Raw genomic sequence first — 26,286 nt, 5'->3', positions numbered from 1 at the left:
GGGGTGGAGACGCTCCTTCAGGTATACTGGGCCGAGGCCGTTTAGGGCTTTAAAGGTCAGTACCAACACTTTGAAATTGTGCTCGGAAACGTACATGGGAAAAGAATGCTCTGCTAGATGGTCCTTTGGCCTGATCCAGCACAGCTCTTCTTATGTCCCTATGACTGAAACAATAGGAATGGTATTATCTAAGAATAAATATCCTCAGGGGATTGACCTGTTTGCAGCAGACTCTCAAGTAGTATCTAATCTGAAATCTCTGGGTGGCTAACTTAAGTGGTAAAAACAGCAAATGAGACACAATAAGGAGGGGAGGAGAAGGAGATTTTTGCAATGAACCCTCTGCAGTGGCTCCTTAACCTTTTAAGGTGTGTTCACTGGAATAGTAATGAGGACTAGCGGAATGAATATTAGGTGCTTCCAGGTATTAGACCTTCCAATAGTGTAGCCCAGTTAGTTTGCTGCAGCAAAACCAACAAAGGATATTTGTAGCACCTTAAAAGATTAAGCCTAGAAACTGGTGAAGTGGTCTGTAGGGCAGGGATAACCAATATTGTGTCCCCCCCCAGGGTGTTGGACTGCAGCCCCAGCTAGCATGACCAATGGTTAGGGATGGTGGAGGTTTAAGGCAGTACCTGCTTGGGCCCACATTGGCTCCCCTTGCTCTGTGCTGTAAGAGCATATGCTTAAGCACAAATTTCTCTCTGTGCAGGTGCCCTGCAAATTATAATTTTTATGGCTTCCTCTCCAGTGTGCCAGGAAGTAGAACTTCTGCAAAAATGCTGTGTTCTCTGCAAGAGTTTCCTCTCCCTTCAATAGAACCACAGTTCCCTTACACCCTTTAAACTGGGTTTGAACATGGTTTAACCTTGCAGTGTAGACATGCCCTATGGTGCAACGCAAAACACTTTGTTTATAGGAAGAACAGTGCCAAAGAACCTCCGCCCCAGGGGCTAAATGCGGCCCTCCAGGCCCCTGTCTCTGGCCCTTGGGACTTTCTGCAGGCTGCACCTCCTCCTTAGCCACTGACACAGCTTTGCACCTTCTTTGAGTGCTTTGAACCCTGATAATTTCTCTTGCATGCCTGGGAGGAGGTTAGAGAGGAGTGCAAGTAGAAAGTAGCCCATGGTCCACAGACAAAATTTGCATTAATTGCCTGTCCACTTTTGCTTTGGCCTTGTCCACTACACTGGCATGTGGCCCTCGAATGGTTGTCCAGAGGGGAACGTGGCCCCCCATTGGGCCGGAAAAAGGTTCCCCACTTCTGCTTTAGGGGGACCTGTGTTTTGAGCTCACCGTCCAATAGGTGGCGGTCATGGAACCGATTTGCGTTCCATGCAAGCGCAAAGGGAAGAATAGTTTTTCTCCAATGTCCTCTTTCAAAGGCTGTGCTTTCCACGCAGGCGCACGGCGTTGGAGAGCAGCCTGCCTGCTTGCTCGTTGCGGGAGGGGGCAGCCCAGAGCGCTCGGGTCCCGGACAGAGCCACAGCCACCACGCAGCAGCAGCGGGCGGTGTGTGAGCGGCCATTTCCCCCCGCGGCTGCCCATCGTGGATGCTTGGAGGGCCCCCCTTCAATTCTCTTCCTGCGGCCAAAGAGGGAAACTTCCTCGGCGGGCGAGTCTCGTGGTGAGCGGGGGAACTTTCCTCCTCCTTGTTTGTTATTCGCCTTTGCTGGTTTGGGGAGCCCGCGATGCAGCGGCTGCACAGGATCGGGGATCGCGACCCTCTTCTGCGCTTTAAAAAAAAATTGCTGTAGGGGAAAAGTGTGCCAATTCAATCTTGGCCAGGCCGAGCTTTTTCCTTGCGGTTGGGGGTTTAGGATCGGGCGCGCACGGTGGCAAGGCTGGCAGCGCGCGCGCCTCCTTGGGAGTAAGTCCCATGGAACTCGTCGCGCGGTGGTTTTTAATCCGAGTCAATGATCGGTGCGCTTCCACGTGCGAATAATGGCAACAGGTTCCTTTGCTCGTCGGCCGGCTCTTGCAGGGAAAGCGCGCGCGTGGGGGGGGGGTCCTCCATATTCCGCCTTGCGTGAAGTAAGCCTCTTCTCTTCCCCCCCGGCCGCTTTGTGGGTGTGTTAGCAAAGATGGGATCCAGAAAGGGGGTAGATGCCACTTTAAAGGGTGATCTTGGGCGAGGTGGGGGGGGGTAAGTTTTGTCTTTTTAAAAGCATTTCTAAAGTCTGACATTTTACAGATGGCCTCTGGGTGGCGGGGGGCTGATCATGGATCCCCTGCGAAGATTTGGGGGTGGGTAGAAAGGAAGAGGGAGGAGGAAGGGGGGCGTCTGTGCTTGCCTTGCTGTTCTTCCTTTAAGGGCAGGGGGCTTGTTTGGCGGGGGTGTGTGTGTTGATTCCCCCTTGCAAAAGCCCCCCCCTTCCAGCTCCCTTTTACTCTATCTACTTCGAAGGGAGCGCCCCCTCCTCAATTTAAACGTGGCTTTATTCCAGACCAGGCAAAGTTGCACATCTTAGAGGGGAGGGGGGCGCTTGGGGGAGGTCGGTGTGAAGTTTTGCAAAAGGCGCCGGAGGAGGAGAAGACTCATTTTCTCCCCAACTCTTTTAAATTGTTTTGCAATGCGGGTGGGGGATTCTTCCTCCACCCCCACCCCCCCAAACAACTTCCTCCTCTTTCTGCACATTCTTCAGTATTTGAGAATGTTGTAGGGCGGAGAGAATGGGACTTTTAACTGCATGGAAGCTGGTTTTTTCTTTTCTTCCAAAGTTCCTCTCGGGTTGCGTGTGGTGGTCTAATCTCTGGCATTTTGGGTGATCTGACTTGGTAGAGGCCAGGAACGGGATGTGATCTGTGCTATGCCTATGAGGGGGCCCCCTGCCTCCGACTGCCGCTATGTCTGCCGGCCTTTTGCGCTTTTGGAGACATACTGTGCGTGAGCCTGTTGAATTCCACTGTGCCCCTGTATGGGTTTTTTTTTTGGGGGGGGCTAGGCTGTTGCACCCACGAGGCATTTAAACCCCATCCTCACCCCCGCCTTCCAGAACCCGGGGGATGTATAGTTTCTTAAGGGGTGCTGCGAATTCTAGCCCTGGGAGGGGTAAACTACAGTTCCCATGATTTTCTGCAGAGAGAGGCTGTGCTTTAAAGGCATGGTGTGCACGCAAAAACAGGAATCTCTTGGGAGATTTAAGTGCTGTGGGTTGGGGGGGGGAGGTCCTGGATGTCTGAAGGCCCCCCCCTTTTCTCCCTCCCATCTCAGTTTCTCTCCCCCCCACTTCCAATTGTGTCCTGTAAAGTCATTGTGTTCCTTCTCTCCTCTCCACCCCTCCCTTTCCAAATGTTTTTCTGTCTAATAGGCTGGTGTTTTGTAACATCTGGGCCTTAAAACGAAGCTTCATTTGAGCAGGCAACACTGTAATTTCTCAAGTAGTACTTTAAAATTTTGAAAGCGTGATTGAGAGAAACTTAAAAACACACACACAAAACCGAATGCCATTTTTTTTGGGGGGGGGAGGGAGGCGGTTACAAAGAACTAATTGTGGTGAGGTTTCCATTCCTCCTCCACCTACCTCGCAACTTTTCACTAATATGAAGTCTGATTTTTGAATACTGTACCCTCGCCCCCAATTCTGGTTTGGGATTGTGATCGTTCCTGCATATGAAAGCTAATTTGCAAGTTTTCTTTCTAGAGTTCTTATTGAAGGCCATTGGTTATAGCGCACACATACTCTCTCTTACCATTATTCTGTTTTTCATTAATGTACGTACCATTTAGACTCTGGGTAGTTTCTAAGCAGCTTGCAAAAACCTGAAAAGGAACTGCAAAGCATTGGTAAAAATCCCAAATTGTTAAAAAGCACATCTAAATTTGAAATACACAGCGAAGCAACCCCATTAAAATATAAACCACCATAATTAAAAATGATTTTAATTTTGATCCACTTGATATTCTGGTTAAGAGGAAGGGGAAGGTCTGGTGGAGAGTTGCTTTATTAAATGCGTACAGCATAAAGTTTTTTGGGAAAACTTCTTGAGCAGAACGTACATGCATCCCATTTAGTGGATGAATAGCTGGCGGAAAGGTTTAATAGGAAATTACTGAATACTGTGCAGTACATTTCATTGGTCTGCTATGAGCTTGTTCATTCAGCATTCGTTCTGTTTTGTTTGCTCAAAGCTCACATGGTGGTTGGATTATGTCCAGTCTTTATTGAGCATTTGTTCTGATTTGTTTATGGGCTGTATGACAATGAGCATATATACTGATACTTCTGTTCATAAGTTCTCTGTTGAGCATGTATTTGTTCATTCACCCCACACTTTAAATGCCTTTTCTCCATCACTTTCCAAGCCACAAAAAGTTTGGTTTTTAAAAGTGGATTTGTTGTGCTGGGGCAACAGTAATTCTACAATCCACTTTATTTGTGCAAATGTACGTTGACAGTCTGTGTCTAAATCTCTCCCTCAAAATATTGACAATCTGGAGACGCTGAGAGTACGCCTTGATGGAATGCTGAAATTATTTACAGTACATTCAAGGGTTTTTCTGTAATAACAATAATGTTTTATGCGCTCTGTTTTCTTCCTACCTTCTCTACCGGTTATTGACACACACACATGTATAATCTAATTCAGGACATGTCCAAAGTCCAATTTACAGCTATTTTGCGTATTTTCCTTTCACATCTGCTAGATTTTCCTTTATCTTCCTAAAGCTTTTGTGTGTTTGTCAGTGAATCCATGTTTTTATTTGTATAAACAGAAGTTTGCTTTGATTTTTAAAACAAAAAAAATGCACATTATTTTTATTTTTATTATTATTAATACTTGAGTCTGGAGCCGCCCTGCCTATGAGGCAGAATGAGGTGGCTGCCTCAGGCGGCACTTTCCCAGGAGGCACCATCCAATTCCACCACCCAGCTTCGCTGCCAGTCTCCCCAGCATCTTGGGGCAGAGAGGGACTGGGTGGCAAAGTTCTGCAGAACTCCTCCCCTCCTGCCGATTTTGGGAAGAGGGCAGGTGTTCCGCCACCCAGCTTTGCTGCCGGGTGGGATGGGGGAGATCTTTCCCTCCTGCCCGACCTTGCGGTGGGGCCTTGCATTCTGAGTCAGCCAGATTTGGCCTGGGTGGTGGCTCTCTCCAGTGCCTGATCTCTAGTTTAGCCTCTTGAAGCTGTTTTGCAGAGTTAACTATGTGAAGTTGAAGGAATGGGTGGGGCGCTTCTAGTAGTTCATGTTGTTGTCCTAATGTGCGTGGGAGATTTTAATCTTGCAGCATAATCGGTACATGTCCCCCCCCCCCCAGTCTGTGCAAAGCGGATGTATGTATGTTTGTTTATTTACCCTTTATTAAAAAGAAACGCTCCCCCCTCCCCGGTGAAGAACCTGGGTTAGAGGCGTATGAAGTGTGCCTCTAAAATCTCGGCTTCAGTTCTAGGTTTTCTGCTTCCGTTCTACAAAGTGAGCGCCGTGAGGAAGGTTTGTGCACACACTATATCTTTATAGCACATTTGAAGCACATTCTTCCTCAAAGAATTTGGGTTACTGTAGTTGAGGGTTTTGACCTAGTTGAGATTCCTGCATTGCAGGGGGGTGGGTTCGATGACACTTGAGTCCCTTCCGACTCTATTGTTACCGAGAATTGAAACTATGAAGGGAAGAACTAGCCCAGAATTCTTTGAGGGAAAGAATGTGTTTTGAAGGTATAATGGGTACACAGCCAAAGACTTTGGCCTGGTTTGGATTCCCTTCTGGCCAACCACCTGGGGGCCACATGTCGGGGTGGGTGGGGGCCAGAGGCATAAATGAACATGAATTTTACCTTCATACAGTAGGTTAGTTTCGTGTACCCCTCTCTATCCTCCATTGATGCAAGCAATGCATCAGAAAGGACACTTCGTTGGGAGCAACAATTTGGAGGCATTGCCTCGTTGTCCGAAGGTGGGTTTGTGGTTTGTTCCCTTCCATAAAAATCACAAGCTGCAGCCAAGTTTGGTTTTTGGCTTGCCACTTATGGTTCATTGTGTGTGGGTAACAAACCATGAATCTCGAGGAGCCATGCGGGATTACTAAGAGCATTTGTTACCCCTCTCCTCGGCCGAAAAGGCTCCCAGAGTGTGGCTTGCTCACAGTCAATTACAACATGGTTGTCCCACCCATAGGCTTACATACAATCTTAAAAAAACACCACCACTGTGGCACACAAGGTGAAAGGGAAGGAAGGGGGAAATCAGACTTGGACACTAATTTCTAATCTGTTATAATGTCCAGCTCACCCAGCTCAAGGGTAGGCGGTGACGGTTGGAGCTGGCCTTTTCTGATGGAGTGAGAGTCCTGCTTTCCATCTCTCCCACTAAGGCTGTCTGATGAAATGGCTGCTTCCAGATGACAGGGGAAGGAGAGCAGTTGCTCCCAGTGTGTGGTGGCGAGGAGCCAGTTTTTGAGCCACATGCACCAGCAGGCTGCCCATTTGCTTTAAGCACAACTGTGGCTTATTTAATGTGACTTCCAATACAGCCATTTTGATGCAGTAGTAGGACTTGGGGGTGGGTATATGACTTACAAAGCATTCCACCAGAGCCAAGTAAAAACCCTTCCTTGCGTTTTTTTAAGTGCCAGTGCAATTTTTTTTTTTAAAAAAGCTTATGTGTCATTCCCATTCATTCCAGTATGGGAAGTGGTGGATAACGTCCTGTGAGTCAACGTTTGTCTCCCTCTCTGTGACTCCAAACAGCGACCCAAAATCTGCCACTTGAGACGGACACATCATCCTGATGCCTTGAGGCAGAACCGCCTCAGTTTCCATGAATTAGTGCTGAGAGAATTTCTTTTTTTATTTTTCTGCTTTCTCCACCCTGACGAAGGCATTTATGGACCCCTGTACATAACGAATCACATTATTGATATGCGATTGTGATCCTTGTGGTCCCTGCAGATGATTGGTCTTAGATGCTACGGAGGAAAGTAGAATGACTGCATGTCGCTCCACTCCCGGTCGTTAATACTTCATTCCTTTTCAAATATTCCAGATGATAATTTTGAGAGGAGGCGAACTACTGGGAAAACAAATTAAAACAAATTAATTTAATTTAAATATTTCTGCCTTGTCCTGTATTACTAGACCATGGGATGGGTTCATAAAAGCAGTGCATGTTAATATAAACTTGACGTGAAAACTGAACCTGTCAGCAATAAAATAAGTCCAAAGGAAAATCATAATAATAACTGTATCATTGGCCTATCTGAAATACCTGCATAAACAACCAGGGTTTTGATGCAAAAAAAGAGGCCACTATGATAATGTCAGGCCTCCTCTTTTCCCCTAGAGTAGAATATAAATGCCACCCCCTTTTTATCGCCACAACAATCCTGTGAGGTAGGGTCGAATGATTTCTCACAATGTAACATCTTGATCTTCAGGGATTATAGAGATTTGAACTAGGCCGCATCCTAACAATGCATACGCCATACGCTCCTTAGCATGGTTTGGGTCAATCCCTCTTCCCAGGGAACCCTGGAAATTGTAACTCTGTGAGGGGATTAGGGGGTTCCTAACAATTCCCAGCCAACAAACTACAGCTCCCAGGATTCTTTGAGGGAAGTCATGACTGTTTAAGTGGTATAATTGTGCTTTAAATGTATGATGCAGATGTGATACCAGCCTAAGTCCAATGTCTTCTCCACTACAGGTGCATTTTTCAGACATTGGGAGTCTTGCATTTGTTTTCCTGGTTGTAATGCTAGCGCTTCTTTCCTTTTACACTACATTGCCTGTTGTTTTAAGGAACTGTGGCTTTTGATACATATAATGCTACGTTGCGCTAAATTTAATTCACACCAATGGTGTGTCATTGGACATGGACTTCATAGGTGTGCATGTTTCTGTTCCCTCATGAAAACTGTGGGAAAACAACTACGCCAGAATACCACCCCAAATTTCATCACATTGTATCATCCATGAAAACCACAAGAAAGTTACAGCGTGGAAAACTCCTGCGATTTTCCAGGTTAGGAAGTTGCAATTGTGATTTTCCTGGAAGCAATTAACATGGAGATCAGCATTGAACTTCTCTTATATGTGACTTGATTTCCAGAAGTCGTGGTTGCATTGAGTGAAATCTGAAATAAACCATTAAAATCTATGGATATGGAAACGTTTGGGGATATGGAATAAAGTTGTGTTTGGATGCAGCCTCCATTATGCATTAGGATGGCTCTAGGAAGGGTGTCAACAAGATTCAGCCCCTCTTTATCTAGAAGAAAAAGCCCTGCCTCCCTCAGAGGACCCCAGACTTGTATTCCACCAGTTACCCCCCAGCTGTCCTTGCATTCTCCTCCCAACCCTGGTCTCCAACGCCAAAAACTGCAGTTAGGGCTTGGTATCTTAGCAACAGCCCTGCTCTTGAGTTTCTTTGGGCCAGGTGGCTGCAGCTGTCCCAAGCCTGGAACAGCTACTTCCTGTTACGCGCTCTAGTTTTGCAGCGAAGTATTGACAGCAGAATTTTAAACGTCAGGGTTTTGGCCAGAAGCAAACATTAAAAGGCGCAAGGAGATAGGATAATAATATATTAAGGATGGAATAACAAAGGAAGTGAATAACGCAACAATAACAAAAAATAATAGTGGGGAAAGAAGATCACACATGGGTGAAGGGAGGTACTGGGCTGTTGGGGAGGGAGGTGAAGGGATTAATTGAAATTGTTAAAGATTGGTATAGGATTTAAGAGATTTACATTTTTATAAAGATTCTATAAGGAAAGCAGAAAGCAGCAAGAAATATCAAGTAAAGGTATTGGAGCGGAGATCAGTGTAAATGAAAACATGAGACTGATGGTTTTGTTACATATGATTTTATTTTGGAGTTGTCTGTTTATTTTGGAGTTTGTTGAAAAGAATGTATATTATGTGAATGAAATAATAAAGGATTTGAAAGGGGGGAAACATTATGGGATCTGTGGTGCTCTGAGCATCAAAAGGTACTCTGAGATTGCTTTTGTGGTGTCATCAAATGTCCGCTCATTTATTGTGGCACTTATCTGAAGTCATTTTACTGTGGTTTCCTGGCAGCCTCCTTACAATCTTTTTCTAGGCCTGGGCATCTTAAATGTGAATCTGGGAGGTAGTTGTTTTTTAAAACATTGCCCATGTGAGGATCCTATGCTTGGGGTTGTTGGCACTTCTGTGTCAAAATGTTAGCAGGTGGCATTGCATATTTACGGATCCCTGATGTGCTGATCTTGAATGTGCAAGGTTTTTCCCAATTAACATTCCCAAGTGTTAATAGAGAATAGATCGCAAGCCATGTTGCTCAGCTCTACTATGATAGCAAGTTGCCTGGCAATTTGATTCAGGATTTTAAAAGCACCTGGCTCCTAGCAGTCAATTCCAACGGTAGAACTATGTGTGATCAGAAACACTGCCTACCACATAAGAGTTAATAATTTAGTGTGGCAGGCCTCACGCTTTGAAACTCCCTGCCTATTTACACGAGGCAGGCACCTTCACTGTATTCTTTTCAGCACCTAAAAAACCATTTTTGTTTAAGGCTATGTTGACACGTGTTTTTAACCTGGCTTTTAGATTATCGTCGATTTTAATTATTTTTTGAATATTCTAAATACTTGTTTTTAACTGTGTTCTGTTGAGAATTCAGTTCTATTCTTTTTTTTTGTAAACTGCTTTGAGGCTTTTTAAAAACGATAAATGTTACAAAAAATGTAAGTTGCAAAGCGTTCCATTCTCAGAGTTGTTAAAGCAATTAGAGCTGACTTCGGGCTTGTGGGATCTACTTAGTTTGCTACTAGAACCTCAGTCAGGTGCCAAAGCCCTCTAGAGACATTTCTTTAAAGCAGGGTTGGATGAACCCCAAGTCCAGGGGCCAAATGTGGCCCTCCAGAGTTTTCTGTTTGACCTTCCCCAGCTCACAGCCCCTCCCCAGCTTTAACCTCACCTGGGTGTGTACTCTACACATGACGTTTGTGTGAAATACAGCTTGTATCTGTGTTCAGTGTGACATGTGAACAAGCCTACAACCTTTATCTTGGAGATTTGACCTGGGGTATTTGGGTTGGAACTCAGCAGCAGATTATAGTCTTCCAGGTCACTGGTCACCTACGCTGAAAAATGAGAAAGCAGCACTCAATTAGCAACGGCTGTATCTTTCTCTCCTTCCTTACCTGATTTTATTTTGAATAAGTGGCTGTAACCTTTTTCTTTTGGGTTACCGTTGGTTGTTCTAAATTCTTCTGTAGTTATATTTTCAGTCTTGGAGCAAAAGTTTTTAAAAAGAAGGAAGAAAGTAGATATTACTGTAACCGAAAAAAACGTGTAACCTGGCCCAGAGTCACAGGTTATATTCAGGTAAAACAGTGCCAAGTATGGAACCTGATCTGTGTCCAGAACACTTAATAAATTGGTGGGGGGTAGAGTGTGAAAAATGGAGCAGGTTCAACTTTGGGCTTGATTTTCCCTCTTGCTAACTCTCCTTGTGCTTTAATTGGGCACTGCTAAGCCCAGAAACTGCTTCATGGATCACTGCCTTGTCGTGGCGAAGGGGCTTGAATCCTTTGGCCACCTCATGAGAAGAGAAGACTCCCTGGAAAAGACCCTGATGTTGGGAAAGATGGAGGGCACAAGGAGAAGGGGACGACAGAGGACGAGATGGTTGGACAGTGTTCTTGAAACTACCAACATGAGTATGACCAATCTGGGGGTGGCAGTGGAAGACAGGAGTGCCTGGCATGCTCTGGTCCATGGGGTCACGAAGAGTTAGACACGACTAAACAACTGAACAACAAGCCCAGAAAAGAAAAGGCAAAACCATTTTGCAAAAGCAGATACCAGTTCCCACCCTATGCCAGCCTGTGTTTTGAAAACGGTTATAAAGCTGTTTTAGCCTGATAACTTCAGCCTTATTAAGCACTTTTATCCAGTGGAGAAGGAACATGGGTGTAGCAGCTCTGCTGGGGTATGTATGTTTCAGCTCTTGACTTCCCAAGATTGGGTGAATTATTCAAGCCTTGTGTTTTGTGATAGAAGTGAACCTTCTGTATTGGGGAACGTTTTGTGTCCATGGAAAACTCTGATCTTCCAGGCTTCTTTACTGCGATAGATGCAAAAGTCTCCCTGTTGCAAAAGTTGAGTTTCATCAGATTAGGGGCAGGGAGGAGTGGTGCAGCCTCAGGGCTAGTAGACATTTGCTTCTGGTGCTCATCTGTGCGCATGTTCCTTCAGGGACATCATCCGCCCTTTATTGTTGTCATCTGTGTACTCAGATGTTAGTCATGTTATATCTCGATGCACTTCGACTGTTCCGCATCCAAAACTGAACATCAGGCCAATGTGGGGACTTTAGTGTCCTGAAATAAATCTACACCACTTAGTCATTCAGGGAGGTTAAATCTGCTTCCAGGGTCAAGTTTTTAAAATAACATAATATAGGTATGGGGGACCTGTGCCCCCCAGATGTTGTTAGACTGTAACTTCCGTTGTCTCAACAACATCTGGATGGTCCACAGGTTCTCCACCTCTTTGTTTGTTTTAAAAAAGCTCTAGTCGCTTTACTGAGTGAATATCTTTTCTTAGCTGTGTTCCTCATATGGAGTTAATCTTTAAGCTGCTTTAGAAAGCCATAAACATCACCTTGGTGTTCCTTTAGTTTGTGATAAGAACTGTACTGGCTGTATTTCAGCAGATGTGGTTTCTGAGTAGTGAAAATAGGGAGCACAGTATTCCCACTTAAAATATACGCCCCTTTCCGTCCTTAAAGAAGAACATCTATGTGACTCTTTTTAGTGATGACAGAATTCAAGCAAGTATCTTCCACTTAATTATATTACAACACGCAATTTCTTAATATGTTTCCAAACAGAACTCTCCCCTGTTTGTAATAGGCGCTTAATTCAAGTGTGTGATAAAAACTGAGGTGGGCATTCCAAGTTCTGTGTTAGGCCAGGTTGAACTGCAACTTTGATAAACTATGCAAACTTGTTTGTTTTACATAACATGTACTCTGCAATGAATTCTTTATTCTCTGGGCGAGGGTTCAAATCCTTACTCGGCCATGACTTGTTGGACCACTCAGTGTAATCTACTTGACAGGGTCCTTGAGAGGATAAAATGGCTTATTTTGGAACAAAGTCCACACTATCTGGTAGCGGTTCGGTTCTCCAGGGTTTCAGATGAGGGTCTCTCCCACACCCAGAGATTCTGAGGATTGAACCTGTGGCTACTGTATGCAAAATAGATGTTCTACCCCAGAGCTGCAGCTCTTTGGAGAAGAGAAGAACCATTTACTGTATATCACCTTGCGCTCCTTGAAGGCAAGGTGAGATATAAATGTAAATTTGTACCCAATACCGCAACCTACCTACTCCCAACCCTTGCAGAATAGAGAGGTCTTAAGTACTTGTTCAAAGGTGACCTGGACAACTTAATTGCACCCTCATGTTGCCATCTCTGTTCATGAATCTCCTTTTCGGCTACTAAACTTCCTTTCCTAAAATTGATCTGGTTGTTTCTTCATTCCCTGAATAGTTTCTTCGTGGTGGCGGTGTTGATGCTGACTAATGTGCAGTGTGCACTCCCCTTTTGTGCCCTTTCTAAGCCTTTTGAGGGTAACTGCTTAGCAACCGTCCTCGCTTGGTTAATGTTTTTACAGGCTTTTTCTGTGCAGACGTGGGATCTGCTTCAGTGACTGGAGGTTTGTAATGTTCATCAAGGTCGACGGCCCAAAGCAGTTTAAATCCATGCCTGGATTGAATTCCTTGTTCTCATTTCAAGAGGCCTTTCCTAATAATTAGTGGGCACGGTAATCTTCCATTCTAGTTGTTGATTTGCACCTGATAGGACCAAGAACTCTAAAAGCCCTTGTCTTTTCATTTGAGTTGCCATAATAGTGTCTTCCGTTATTCTGGTTTGATGCTAAAGACCAAAGGCTGGGATGATTGAAGTGGCAGGATATCTTCACAGGGGCAGTTTTTCAAAAGTGGGTTGGTTAGGAAGCCCAGAGACACATGCCTTCTTAAGATGGGATTGCTCTTTCCACCTTGCCTACTTATGGGACCAGATACCTTTCTCTGTAGGTTTGCATTTCAAAGTTGCTCCCGTGCTGCATCCTGCATGTAGCTACATGACTTCTCTCCGAGGTGGCCCAACATGTAATCCACCTGTAAGCATCTTTCAAACCTGTTGTTTGTGCGCACACACTTTTTTGCAATCTGAACTTCAAAAAGAAAAGAAATGCTTGTGGCAAAATGGCTGTTTTCGCCCTGTGCTGGTGATGCACCTTCTCTTCCAGAACAGTAGACCTTACATAATGGCAGTAAAATGGAATTATGCTGTGTCAAGCTATTATCAGAATTGTTGAGCATGTGGCTTAAAATAAGAAGAAGAAGAGGAGGAGGAGTTTGGATTTGATATCCCACCTTTCACTCCCTTTAAGGAGTCTCCCCCACAACAAACTGTGAGGTGAGCGAGGCTGAGAGACTTCAGAGAAGTGTGACTGGCCCAAGGTCACCCAGCAGCTGCATGTGGAGGAGCGGAGACGCGAACCCGGTTCACCAGATTACGTGACTACTGCTCTTAACCACTACACCACACTGGCTTGTAGGCTAAAAGGTTCTTCTTGTTCATGTGCCAATATTGTTCTCATTTGACCCTTTTCTTGCTATCTGTGTTCTTCAACTGTGAGTGCGAGAAATGACCTGTAGACTTGTGACATCTGAGGATCTAATCAATTAGATCAGCAGTTCTCAAATATTGCTCTCACAGACCACTTGAGCATTGCTGTGGGTTTCTGTGGGCCACTTAATCAACTTCCTTTGTTCTATAAATTACAGTGCACAACTCAGACTTTAGTAACTGGTATAGGCTTGCTTTTCTAACATGAAAGATGGGCCTGTTTTTGTGAGCAAAGTTATGTGAAGCTAGGTGAAAGACAAAAAAGTCTGAGAACCCAGAGCTGCGGAACCTTTTTCAGCCAAGGAGCTACATTCCTGCATTGGCAACCTTTGGGGGCTGCATAACAGTACAGTGGTACCTCAGGTTAAGTACTTAATTCGTTCCGGAGGTCCATACTTAACTTGAAACTGTTCTTAACCTGAAGCAGCACTTTAGCTAATGGGGCCTCCTGCTGCTGCCGTGCCACCGGAGCACGATTTCTGTTCTCATCCTGAAGCAAAGTTCTTAACCTGAAGCACTATTTCTGGGTTAGCGGAGTCTGTAACCTGAAGCATGTGTAACCTGAAGCGTATGTAACCTGAGGTACAACTGTAGTGGGTGTCACTGGGTGAGGCCATCAGGCCAGTTATAACCTGAGTTGTAGGTTTGCAGAGGTTTGGTTGCTGTTTCCTAGGATGTTTGCACGTGACTTCCCCTGAAGAATCATGGGAAGCATGATTTGTTAAATATGCCTGGAATTTGTAGCTCTGCGAGGGATAAACCAAAATTCCAGGATCCTTTGAGAGGACTCATGTGCTTTAAATGTGTGATAGATGTGTTTAGAACGTATGGCGTGTGCTTCTGCAGATGTACCATTTTATTCTGATTCTGCTACAGCAGGTAACTTAGAACCCTTCCAGGAGGCTGGCTGGTTGAGCATTCATCCTGATTTCATTACAGGGAGACTAGATAAAGTTGGCTGCTTTAATGAGCTTGGATTTGTTAGTGGGGAGGCTAGGCGACATTGTGTCAAAGGAAGTGTTATCTCATACTTTTCCCAGTGCTTTCCCCTGTCGCTTTCCTTATAGCTTTTCTTGAGCAAAAGCCTCCCAATCGGCGTACAGTTGCTCAGACTGAATTTTCGGCTAAGTGATTGAGTTGCATCCAAAAAACAGCGACAGCCTGGAGTTGCCCTTAGATAACATTCAGGACTCATTTAGCACCGTATCAGCCATGGTGGAAAACAAAATAATTGAAATGTCAGATGATACTAATCGAGCAAAATAAAAGCAATGTCTGCTGCATTGCCTCAAAATTATGGCAACCCGCTAGAGTGATTTCAATTACTGCTTATTTTTCTTTCTCCGACTTGCATTAACTGCAGCAAAACTACGGAAGGCAATGTTCTGGGATCTTTGGGGAGTTTTTTTGGGGGGGGAAGCTGTAACACAGTGGCAGAGCATCTGCTTTTCACACAGGAGATTCCAGTTTCAATCCCTGGCATCTCCAGGTACGGCTGGGAAGGTCTCCTGCCTGGAACCTAGGAGCGATTCTACCAGCAACCATGGGCAAGGCAACTTCCTGTGTCCAATAAGTAGCATGTAATGCGGGTGGCGCTGTGGATTAAACCACAGAGCCTAGGACTTGCCGATCAGAAGGTCGGCGGTTCGAATCCCTGCAACCGGGTGAGCTCCCATTGCTCGGTCCCAGCTCCTGCCAACCTAGCAGTTCGAAAGCACGTCAAAGTGCAAGTAGATAAATAGATACCGCTCTGGCGAGAAGGTAAACGACGTTTCTGTGCGCTGCTCTGGTTCACCAGAAGCGGCTTAGTCATGCTGGCCACATGACCCAGAAGTTGTACCCCGGCTCCCTCGGCCAATAAAGCAAGATGAGCGTCTCAACCCCAGAGTTGGCCACGACTGTACTTAACAGTCAGGGGTCCCTAATGTAAAGTGGGGATACAGAGTTCTTGGTGTTGTCCTCCGTTTGTCTCGGGAGACAATGGATTATCTTCTGGAGTTCTGCTCTGTGAATATGAAAGGACAGTTAATGGTTGCATCATACGGCAACTTCTCTATGGATACCTAAAATGCAGTGTTAGAAACTCAGATATATAAGCTAGGCGCCAAAATGGCTCTTTAAATCAAGGTTACAGTCACTAAAATGGAGTGTCTAGTTGTCACTTTAGGGCAAGAAGGCTCTAAAGTCTTATTTTTCAAATGATGGACTGACTGTGATTATCAGTTAAACACCTGGCTAGTTCAGCTGGCAACCTTGAGCTAGGTTAAGAACTTTGAGAACTTAAAGAAAAGCCACTTACTTGATCCAGGGAAAGTCTACATATATATTGGCCTATTCCATCCTCTTTTTCTTAACGGTGACTGCTCCTGCTGAGGCTGCGCAGGAAAAGCATGTGGGTTCCAGAAATTCATTCCGTTTGTGCAGATAAAACATAACGGATAGAATTGTACAGGATGGGGTATTAGGGTGTGAAAACAGTCCCGATCCAATGATCCCCAGGTATGCACTTCCAGATGGTGGGGATGTCAGGCATCATCCTGGCACCCAGGCATCTTCACTTGGTTGCAAGTTGTCGAAAGCCTGGTTGCAAAATGCGCCTGGTGCCTGGCTAATTTTGAACACTGCTAAAATGTGGCCGTGAGAAGTCCAGTTTGTAGGATGTTCAGTATTCTTCAACAATGCTGGTTTCAGAGGCCTTCTGGGCTGGGGCCTAGCTTAGTGAGATGCCTGTGGCTCTTCAAGCACTGATCACAGGCATGGCTTCCCCAAAGAATCCTAGGAATGGTAGTTTACTCACAGAGCTACAATTCCAAACACCCTACACAAACCACAATTCCCAGGATTCTTTGCAGGTAGCGATGTTCTTTAAATGTATGGTGTGGGTATGGCCATAGGGCAGTAGTCTTCAATCTTTTCTGATACAGGACCCATCTTTAACCCAAACGTACATTTGGAGAACTGTCAAGAGGGCCCCCCCCCCGCTTATATTAATAAGCTGATTTTAAATCAGATTTTCACAATTAGCCTTCTTTCTTGGGGATTTTTAAATCACCCAGACTTGAAGCTCTTGTAACCATTCAGGAAGACCCAAGTAGGTATTGCTATTAATGTGGTTGCTATTATTAGGCCTTTTGTAAATGTTCCCTCAAAGTATCAGATTTGCGTCAAAAACCAGCTAAACTTGTTATCTTACTGCCTTAATGTACACATTTTGTAAGAACCTCTGCCTGTCTCTCTGAAGGCCAGACTTGGGAGGGAGGATTCATAATTAAAGACCTGGGCGAAAGCAAACCTTGGGTGGTTGCTACGTAAACCTGAGGACCTGAATCTAGAAAATGAAGCTAATGTTCCTGGCAGTCGAGTTGTCAAGGAGTCTTCATTGAAAACAAACAAACCCTCTTTGCTTATCTGTCTGCAAGAACTGAATAGACCCCGGCTATGCTTTGTGGTTGGATTCCTCTGACTCATGAGAGCCCAAAGTGTTTTGAGCCTGGTGGCTGTTCCTGACGTCCACAAGATTGTGCCTGCAGGTCACTTCCAGCTGGCTCTCTGTTAATTATTACTACTGTGCTTCCAGATTCCCATTGCACAGCCAGGCACCTCCATTTGCAGCGACTATAACAATCACAAATTTCCTTTCCTATGGTGGCTTCTTAGGCAACATTCAGCTGAGCTCTGTGAAGGATCTCCAGACTTTCAGGAGATTTGTCTTCCCAGCTGGGGAGTTATTGCATAGCTGTCAACTTTTCCCTTTTCTTGTGAGGAATCCTATTTGGAATAAGGCAATTTCCCTTAAAAAAAGGGAAACGTTGACAGCTATGGGAGGCAAGGACTTGAAATCTGGTACGCTTGCCTTGCATGGCTCTTTCAATCTTGTCTCTTAGTTCATTCTTGCAACCACCTGTGACATGAAACCAATAGCTTTCTGACTTTTTTTCAGCTGACCATCCCTAATGTTTGCAGGCATGCTCAAGTTAACCAAGTATTTTAACACTTCACAGTGCCTCCCCCCTCCCGTTAAAATCTAAATAATGGAAGGGATGCGTATGCTATCCTGCTGTCTTCTCTGAAAGCATTTACTACAAGTATTCTCATAGAAGAGATTTTCAAGTAAAGCTTTTGAATAGGACATTTAAAAACCATATAAAATGCAGTCTGTCGAATTTCTGATATTTCCATTCAACTACTTTTAGCTAGCTGAAATACTTTTTATTTATTTATTTACAACATGTAAATTTAATGTTATGTTTCTGTTTTAGCATGTGAGTGGCTTGCAATTCTGATAGACAGGTCTCAATCTATTTTAGGGAAGTGGAAGGACTTCCAGATCAGAATTCCCTGGGAAACCAACATCACTGCTTGCCTAGAAATGTAAGTTCTATAGAACTGAAATCTGAAGAATAGCACCTTTCTTTAAAAGGTGGTTACCAGGGACAGATTTGATACCTAGACATCCGAACTGCCCTAAGTAAATATTTATGCACTTTAAAAAAAGTGTCTTGCCTTTCTAGAATGACATGGGTTTTATCCTTCTGAAACTGTTCTGAAACAATTTCTGAAACATTTTTTATCCTTCTGAAACTGCTCAGTAAATAATAATAAAACTTATTTTATAAAGGATGATTGTATCTTTCTAGAGTAGCTCATTTCCCTCTCTGAACAATCCATCCTCTCTTTCGGATGCTGCAAATGGCTGCGATTCGGTTTCTCATTATGACAAAGCGTCTGCAAGGAGTTAGATGGAGCTGACCAAGTATTTTCTTACTGTTTCCTGCTCTGGATTAGAGACTTTTGGCAGGATGAGGGGGACTCGGGGAGCCTGCACATTGCTACTGCTTAGTCATCCATTGCGCTGGTTTATTAAACCTCACTTGGGAAGAGTTTTGCCTTTCTCTGCTAGCTGCGTATACTTTTTTGGATCCTTCCTTCCCGGAAGTGAAAGCTTTACCCACCCATTGATGAATAATGAATTGAAAACCTGCCTAGTTTCACTGTAATCTCTGTTTACAGCCTTTGGTGCCTTCACAGAAAGGAAGAGTCTAATCACAGGAGGATTGTGGTAAGCAGGCACACCTGTTTGAATGCCGTGGCTGCTGTCTTTTAGTATCTGTTTTTTTAAAAGATGTTGGCTGTTTAATAAGTCAGTTCCTTTATCTGGCATTAGTTTACTATTCACATTTGGGAGTTCTCTTGTGTCAGAAAGCTGGTGGAATAAGCTCTTTAGTCACTTGTTCAAAGAAACAATTTTGGGGGCTATGAAGCCTCATGTTTTAAGTAGGACATGGGATGCCAGGGGAGGAAGCAGCCCTTTAGTTAGGTCTGAGTGTATAGCCCTACCTTCCTGAAAACAAATAGTTTTTTTAAAAAATAAAAATTGCTGGTCATTGTGATATGCTTGAAAATGTATGGGCTAAAATCCTGAAAGTCAGAAGGTGGCTGAATAAAATTTCCAGGGTTTGACGGATAGGGGTCTAGTGTTCTTCCCCGTGACTAGCCAGATTGAGTACAAATGTACAAACTGGCAAAAAAACTGAAAAGATTGTGCTTTCAAGCTACAAGTGTTTAAGCAACCATAAACTTCCTTTCCTTCTCCCACCAAGTGGACACTTGAAGTATCTTCTTCTTCTTTGGTGATCATTCATAGCCAAGTAAGATTGTCTTCCATAAACATGGTTTTAACAATGAGTCCATAAGTGACTGTGGAGGCCAATTCTGGATCCACAGCGGGGACATTGGTTTCTGGGTGGGAGTTGAAAACGGTGTTGATTTGCCAAGTGTGCCTTTCTCTTAGCACGTTTCTCCCTTGCGTCCTGAGTTTGAGTGTCTTCAAAGCCCATGACACCTTTTGTAAAGGCTGTTCTCCATTTGGAGCTCTTGCAGGCAAGTGTTTCCCAGTTGTTGGTGTTTATACTAAAAAATTTTAGATTTGCCTTGAGACAGTCTTTGAACCTCTGCTAGTTGGACAGGAACAAGGTGCACAGAGCAAATGAGATGATTTATATCTTCCTTACATGCCACCATCAGCCTACATGCCCATGTTCAAGAATAACAGAAGTAAAATGGGTAGTTTGCTGCCCCCAGAAACTTGGTGATCTACATTTAAACAGTGTGAGGAGGTGGTAACAGGTGGAAGACTGTAAGAGAAAGAAACTTGAATGACCAGGGATGTGTGTGGGCAACGGAAGCAAGCTTTCTCAATTATAAACCTGAAAGGGATTGGTGTAGGTTTCTGGGCTCATACCAGTTTTATGATATGACATGGTCAAGTGAAGACAAGCAGCAAAACATGCCACCAGTCACTTTAGTCGGGGCTGGAGCCGAATTTAAGGAGGGTACTATGGAAAGTGGCAAATCGGGCACCAGATGCTAAATCCAAGTTGAGTGTGCTGTTTGTATATGTGTGAGAGAATTTTATCCACCCTGTCTTCAGTTCAGCTAAAAGATCCTGGCAGAACGATTAGAGGTTGAGAAATGCAAATCTATAGTCAGGTAGTGAAGTCTATTTGCTCGAAACCTTTGGCAGTGTTCTTGACTCAAAGCAGCTGTCTATTTCCTCTTTAGCTTTCTTCATATTTGCTCTACAGTTGTCTCAGGCTGGAAAGGATCTTGTTATGAAGTGGAAAGACAGTTCCTCCCTTCAGCTGCACGCATTTAAATCAACCAGCAGGTCTAAAAGGACAGCAGTGAGGGTTGGTCCAGGCTTATGATCTTAAGATGTGTTGCACGGCAATCTTGCTGAAGCCAAGTTGGTCTGGGTTTGGTAAACGTTTGGGAATCCTATTCCTTACACTTGAGTTTCTTGGAGAGGAGGGATTATAAGTGAAACTAACAATTCCACAAAGCACCAGGTTAAACATGGTCAAACAAGGAATTCTCTTAATAAATAGAATAACACTAAAAAAAAATAGCTACCGGCCCGGAACACGAAATCCTAAGAAGCAAGACATAGCAGTAGGATTATTATTATTATTATTATTATTATTATTATTATTATTATTATTTATTTATTTAAAAAATTGCAGGTAGCTATTGATCCATTAGAAAAAATTGAGAAGTGATTGCTTAGTGGCAAATTCAGAAGTGCATTGTTCCCTTCATGATAGCCACAGATTATACAACCGTCTGAGATTACATAGTAATCTTATAATTACACAATGGTAATAATTTGGGATGCACTGTCTACACCAGTGGCAGAGATAGAGAAGGGACATATTGCAATGCTCATTCAATTCAGAGTATCTCCAAGTAGGAGATGTATCAAAAGATGGCAAGATGAATCAAGGGTTTGCTTTGGTGCACAGCAGCTTCCTATATTCCTGTGAGTATTGTTGATAAGAGACAGAGAAGGAGAATGGTAGAGCTAAGCCTGAAAGAGGTGAGCTGGGCACAAGTCTCTTTTTGCTTGTAATGCCTTGTTCTTCCACCAAATAGTTCAGAGGGGCTTGTGTTTTTATATCAAGGCTATTGGTCATCCAGCTTCAGGAGTAGAACTGGATTGTGGTTTTTTTAAAACCACTTTCTGAGCCATGTGTTTGCTGTCTCTTAAAGCACGTATCGCAAGGAAGGAAGTGGTGGGGAGTCTGTCATGGGCAGAGCTGACAGAAGTTAGTGGAGATGTGCAAAAAAGTTTGCATGTTGACTTTTTTTTTGGGTCTCTGAAGTTCTTGCACTTTCACTGCTCCTCTTTATTGATTAAATAAAATTTAATAGTCTCTGAAAAAATAAATGAATAAACCTAGCATTGAGTTTATAGTGTAATTTTACGTAAAACAGTAATGGTCAATGTTTGCTCTCCACATACATGTTAGCAAATTTCTCCCACCCAATTTTGCAAACATGTCTTGCACTTTCTGAAAGACCCCATTCTAAGATGACAGGCATTTGCTCATCCATTAATATCTATCACAGCTGAGTGTTGTCACTTAATCTTTTTTGACGTGTTTCAATCCATATGTGTGTTCATGTGCTTAGGAACGCAGTCAAGGCCGGATTTAGGTTTGATGAGGCCCTAAGCTACTGAAGGTAATAGGGCCCTTTCTATGTCCAGCTGTCTTTTGTCAACAACAAATTGTCACTTTTGTATGTGTTGAGTATATGCTATATGGTAATTTATGGACCTAATAGCCATTTGCACATGTTGCCATACAAGCAGTCCAAGCAGAATGTAGGCACCCTATATATAGAAATGAGCAAACCAGTAATATTTTAGGGAGCAGGCTACTTACATCATAGGAGCCTACACAACACAAAACACTGTTGCTGTATGTAGGTTTTGTTTTATTTTTTATCTTATATTTTGGAAATGTACATCCAGTTTCTTTTCCTTTAATTTTTTGGGGCCCCCAAGAGAGTGGGGCCCTAAGCTATAGCTTTTTAGCTTATACGTAAATCCAGCACTGAACACAGGCGGCTGCTTTCTCTTGAGTCAGACATTAAACCATGCAGCTAAGTGCTGTCTGCAAGGAGCGGCGGAAGCTCTGCAGGCATAAATCTTTCCAAGCCCTACCTGATGATGCTGTGAGGACTGGACCTGGACCGTTTTATTTTTTTGCATTTATATCCTGTACAGCTGTGTACATGTGGTTTCCAGGCTGTCACTTATCTGGCCATTGACTGGCTCCCGACCTGCTTAGCTTCACCAAGGTGATGGCCTCCTGAGACTTTTCCGCTAATCTGCGACCTTTCAGAGCTGCATTTTTATCTGTCTTAATCCCCCCCGCCCAGAAATGCATATATACAGAAGTGTGTAGTGGTCCAGGATTGGGTGAGAGCGGAGGTGGCTGAAGACCCATTACTATTTGTGCAGCAGAGTCCCCGTCTCCAGGGTCCTAGACCAATTTGCATGGTTGTAGGTGCAATGCTCTGGGGACGCAGGTGGCACTGTGGGTTAAACCACAGAGCCTAGGACTTGCCAATCAGAAGGTCGGCGGTTCAAATCCCCGTGACGGGGTGAGCTCCTGTTTCACGGTCCCTGCTCCTGCCAACCTATCAGTTTGAAAGCACGTCAAAGTGCAAGCGGGGAAGGTAAACGGCGTTTCCGTGCACTGCTCTGGTTCACAAGAAGCGGCTTGGTCATGCTGGCCACATGACCCGGAAGCTGTCTGCAGACAAACGCCGGCTCCCTTGGCCAATAAAGCGAGATGAGCGCCACAACCCCAGAGTCGGTCACGACTGGACCTAATGGTCAGGGGTCCCTTTACCTTTACCTTAGGTGCAATGCTGCCAGCATACCACCTAATGGGGCAAGGCACTGTAAAATATGTATCACAGTGCAGACTGTTTATTTGCATGAATCCATGATGGCAGATTTAACTTATTTATGATGGACTTTTGACACATAACATTGCAATCGTATAAAGCAGGGTTTATTTAGCTGTAGACTGAGGAGCAATCTGTAAATATTTTAAATTGAACCTCTCACCACTCGTCAATTAGGGCAGTTTGCATGATAATACTGCGTATAGAATGCCTGTACAGCAAACTATTACAATATATTTACCAGTATAGTATTTAAGACCCTTCCTTTCCCAAAGCCACCCCCAAAAGTAGGCATTGCTGGAGGGACACAAAGTAGGGGGAGCTGGAAGAAGAGGCGAGGGGAGGCAGCCCCAGCCACTGCACTTACCTTCCCAGGGGCTGGCACTGCCACCACTGCTGCCGCCGCCGCTTCTCGTGGGTAGGCAGAGGCAGCTTGTCCACTCTGCTCTCTGGCCCACAAGAGCCCTAGGGCGGTGGCGGTGGAGATAAGCAGCACGAAAGGGCTGGCTCTGGAGAGGGACTGCTTAAAATGGCGCTCAGCCAGCTCAGCCCAGCCCCCTTCCTCCTCTAGGCAGGGCGGGGAGAAGCCAGGAGGAGGGAGGAGGTGGTGTTGGGGTGTGTGCGAGGGGGAGAAAATGGGATGGCGCAGGGGAAAAAATGACACAGCCTGAACGAACAGAATCCCCACACCGATCCATGGACAGTCTGCAGGCCATATCCTGAAGGTGATTGGGCCTGATCCAGCCTTAGTTTGCTGACCCCTGACCTAGAGAATTACTGTATCTTTTGTGTATAAAACTAGGTTTTCACCCTTATGTCAAAAATTAGGGGGCGTGTTATACATGGGGGAGTCTTATAGATGGAAAAAATTACAGTAATTCTAGAGGATTGAAGCCAATTGCTGAAAAGACCCTCTTCCAACAGTTGAACTAATGTTGAACTGTTGTATGAGGGTATATATGTAACTTAAGGCTAGGCAGTAGTCTTCTGTCTACTGTTTGCTGTCCATGAATTGGCTGGTTTTTCCACAATAGAAATCAAATTTATTTAGAAAGATGTATGGTGTGAAAAGAGGACAAGATGGTTGGATAGTGTCTTCGAAGCTACCAGCATGAGTTTGACCAAACTGCGGGAGGCAGTGGAAGACTGGAGTGCCTGGCGTGCTCTGGTCCATGGGGTCACAAAGAGTCGGACACGACTAAACGACTAAACAACAACAACAAAAATGGTGTGAAAAACAGCTGCTCTACCTACTCTGGGCAACGCTGACCCAAGATTTGAACATCTGAACACCCGCCATCTTGAGCACTCTCAACTTCACCTGTCTTTATCAGTTCTGGCCTTTTAAAAATTAAAAAAATGGATAAGCGCAATTGCTAAGCAAATAAGGGAAGTGCTTTCCCACATGACGGCTCGGAATGGAGGAGTTCTGCTGGTGCCAGTATTATTGAGGCTCTATTGTTGGCTCTGACAAGTCATCAAAGGAAACGGAATTCCCATATCAACTTGTTATTAATGCTGGAAGTGTTTACAAGCTCAGTTCAGGTTTACTTAGCAGCCAAGAGAGGTGTGACTATTGATAAAAACTCGGAAGTTGGAGATTATAGCCCCAATTTGGACACAATGCTTGGTGTCCGCTGAATGTCTTTTTTCTTCTTCATGCTCTCTCTCTCTCTCTCCACCAATGTTCTTGTTAGGTATATAAATACGGAAATGCTGTATGGCGCTGATTTCTCTCTGTGTAACTGTTTTTCCAGGGATCCATTGACTTAGAATTGCTCGTTAGCTTGGCAGATAAGATGGCACAAGCAACTAGTTTGCAACTTTCCTTACTAATCTTCTTTAGTTTCTCCTCAATTTTGTTTTAAGTCATTGCAGCACATTCAAAGCTTGGCTGGTGTGTATGTAAATAATCTTTGTACTTCCAGAAATATCCTGCTGGTCACCTCACAGTTGAATCACTATTTGAACAGGGATAACTTACCTAATATATGCTCTCATAGATCAGATCACTACAACGTAATCTTCCTTTGAAAACTGTCCATAAACTTCAATTAGCGCAGAAATTATTTGTTAAATTTATACCCTACCCTTCCTCCTGAAGGAGCCTAAGATGGCAGATGCAATGCTGTTAAAGCATTAAAGTTAAAATAAACTAGCAAGTTTAAAACATCTGACAGCAATACTCTCTCAGCAATAGTTTCAAAGGTGCCTAGAACAGAAACATTCAGCCTTCAAATGCCCAGGCAGACCTGAAAGTTATAGAGAGGGGGGTCAGACACATCTTACCAGGAAAGGCACTCCACAAGCAGGGAGCCACCACAGAGAAGGCCCTGTTGTGGGTCTGTGCCAACCAGACAACGCTGAGTAACAAATCATATACAATAATCCTGCAACTTTCATGCATTTAACCTGTGCGCATTCAGCTTTATGCATGTGGCAAAATGTTTTGACCCTTAAATCTTTACAGCTCATAACCCCCATTATCTTTTGCAACATGTCTTTCAGTATGAACCTACTCAGACCCTTGGATTTTTATCTGAGGCTTTCCTTTGAGAGGTTCAGAGGGGGGCAACAAGGGAAGAGGCTTCCTTTTGGTTCTGAGTTAAAAGCTTTTCTCAGTCTTTGATGACAATGCTTGCCAATTTTAGTTTCTGGTTCTGCCACTGGAGTTTTGTAGATTTTCTTAACAAATTGCACACTGCTATTATTATTATTATTAACTTTACCACCATCCATTCTTATGCTCACTCAGATACCTTTTGTATGTCATCAATAACAAACAAGTTCAAGAAATAACAATAATGTGGGATCCTCTCTGGAATAGCTTTCCTGTCAGATTTGCCTCCATGGAAAAGTTACATGGATAATTGGTTCAGACATGCTAAAGATTAAGTCATCCTGTAATTGCCTAATGTGGTGACAGATTGGCACAGCATCTCTGAATCAGTAACTGGGGGGATGGGGGAGGAAGCAGCCTGATCACACCTAAAGCTGCCTTATTCTGAGTCAGAACATTAGTTCATCTATCCCAGTGCTGTCAATTCTGAATAGCAGTCGTTCTCCACTGTCAGGTGAAAGTCTTTCAGATCCTTCAGATCCTCTTTCAGTGGAGATAAAAAAGGGTTGAATGTGGAGATTGACTGTGTACAGAGTACAGTGGTACCTCGGGTTACAGACGCTTCAGGTTACAGACTCCGCTAACCCAGAAATAGTACCTCGGGTTAAGAACTTTGCTTCAGGATGAGAACAGAAATCATGCTCCGGTGACGCGGCGGCAGCAGGAGGCCCCATTAGCTAAAGTGGTGCTTCAGGTTAAGAACAGTTCAGGTTAAGAACAGACCTCCGGAATGAATTAAGTATGTAACCAGAGGTACCACTGTATATGTTCTTT

At 44.2% G+C, this 26,286-nt stretch overlaps 1 protein-coding gene and 1 long non-coding RNA gene across 7 annotated transcripts in view; one reads left to right on the top strand and one right to left on the bottom strand.

The window, feature by feature from the left end:
- Positions 1 to 1,448: 1,448 nt before the first annotated feature.
- Positions 1,449 to 26,286, top strand: part of AKAP13 (A-kinase anchoring protein 13) — a 247,759-nt gene continuing 222,921 nt past the window's right edge. For 5 of the 6 annotated variants that reach the window (XM_082198203.1, XM_082198205.1, XM_082198204.1 and 2 more), the window contains exon 1: positions 1,451 to 1,627. The gene's annotated coding sequence lies outside the window, so the exon portion shown is untranslated. Of the gene's footprint in view, positions 1,628 to 26,286 lie in introns of all 6 variants that reach the window. The other variant, XM_082198207.1, reaches the window with a different exon arrangement.
- Positions 6,532 to 9,593, bottom strand: LOC309518576. Its single transcript, XR_014213514.1, has 2 exons — positions 7,352 to 9,593; positions 6,532 to 7,009 (listed from the first exon to the last, which is right to left on the bottom strand). It is a non-coding gene; the product is annotated as an uncharacterized lncRNA (long non-coding RNA).

This window comes from Podarcis vaucheri (assembly GCF_965113315.1).
Source record: "Podarcis vaucheri genome assembly, chromosome: 14".
NCBI lineage: Eukaryota > Metazoa > Chordata > Lepidosauria > Squamata > Lacertidae > Podarcis > Podarcis vaucheri.
This window is presented reverse-complemented; position numbering and strand designations above follow the sequence as displayed.